Source organism: Trypanosoma equiperdum (assembly GCF_001457755.1).
Source record: "Trypanosoma equiperdum strain OVI genome assembly, contig: ctg_494, whole genome shotgun sequence".
In the NCBI taxonomy this organism is placed as follows: domain Eukaryota; phylum Euglenozoa; class Kinetoplastea; order Trypanosomatida; family Trypanosomatidae; genus Trypanosoma; species Trypanosoma equiperdum.
In genome coordinates this window covers 1-1,220 of record NW_027124414.1, presented here as the reverse complement: position 1 = coordinate 1,220, position 1,220 = coordinate 1, and positions in this window count along the sequence as shown.

Below are 1,220 nucleotides of genomic sequence, written 5' to 3'. Positions count from 1 at the left end.
GAAGGAAAGCCATGGAAAGTAATGAGGGAATATCTTGAAAGGCACGCACACACAGACACGTACACTTGATAGCGGGTGTGAAAAAAAAAAAGAGTGAAACGAAAGCCTTCATCGCTATTATGGCTAAGAAATACGACACCACCAGACTGTGCTGTAGTGTTTAAAGGCAGACGAATTATTAAAGGGATCAGTATTATTGGCTGAAATACCTGTGTCACTAACTTTTGCGGTGCTTGAAGTGATGGCATGCAAAAGATTAGAAACCTCTCTTTGTTGCTAGGTCGGATGCATGGAAAAAGAAAGTGTGTGCTTGGCCTAAGGATGTAACGTGCTAAACCATAAGGCAGTAATAAAATACCTCAAAGCAATTCTATCGCCGAAAGGAATCGATGACGCCGTGGTTCAGACGAGAAATATCACACTACAGAATCCGACATTGCATGGGACGCAACTGCGTATCAACGCGGCGGTGATATAAGCTATCAAAGCAAAAAATTATGCAATTATGGGGATTTATCATGCAGCAGCGTTGTCTACCATGGAAAAAGCAGTAACCACTGAAAAGGAGGCAACATATGTGAAGCAACAAAGAGGTAGCAGTAATTGCTGTAACAACAAGATTGTGAGTGTAAGTAAATAAAAGAAAAGGAAGCGAAACTACGACCCAAGGATATTTAGAGCAGTATCGAAACTGCCACAGTATCACTAATGGAGGAATATTTACCAAATGCGAATATATATGTATATGTGAATATATACGTACATCAATATTCTACAAAAATAGTGCTTTGCAGCGTGTGAGACTTTCAAAACATTTTTTGTGGAACACTTAAGCATAATTGTTGTTAATGGAAAACTGATCTATGGATACCTTCTTTTTGCTACATGTATTTTGAATTTGTTTGAGAGGAAAATGGTAACATCTCTGAGGTAAACTCTGGGACAATATAAAAGTGCTGGAGAAAATTTCTTGGTTTGACAGTAGCAATATCATGAACTAAAGAAGTGATTAAAAGATCTGTAACACGGGAGTATGTGCTTTTGCCATTGTACGATTTTCTTGATATATGCATTGAAGTGATTGATTGAATAGGGGTGCAAGTCTCATGAAACATGCTCTTCATTCAACCAAGGCTTTGTAAGAATATGCAGCAAAAGTCGAAAAATGACTGACTTGACAACCAAAATGGCGTCCCTATTCTATTAGTGAAAATTCGAAT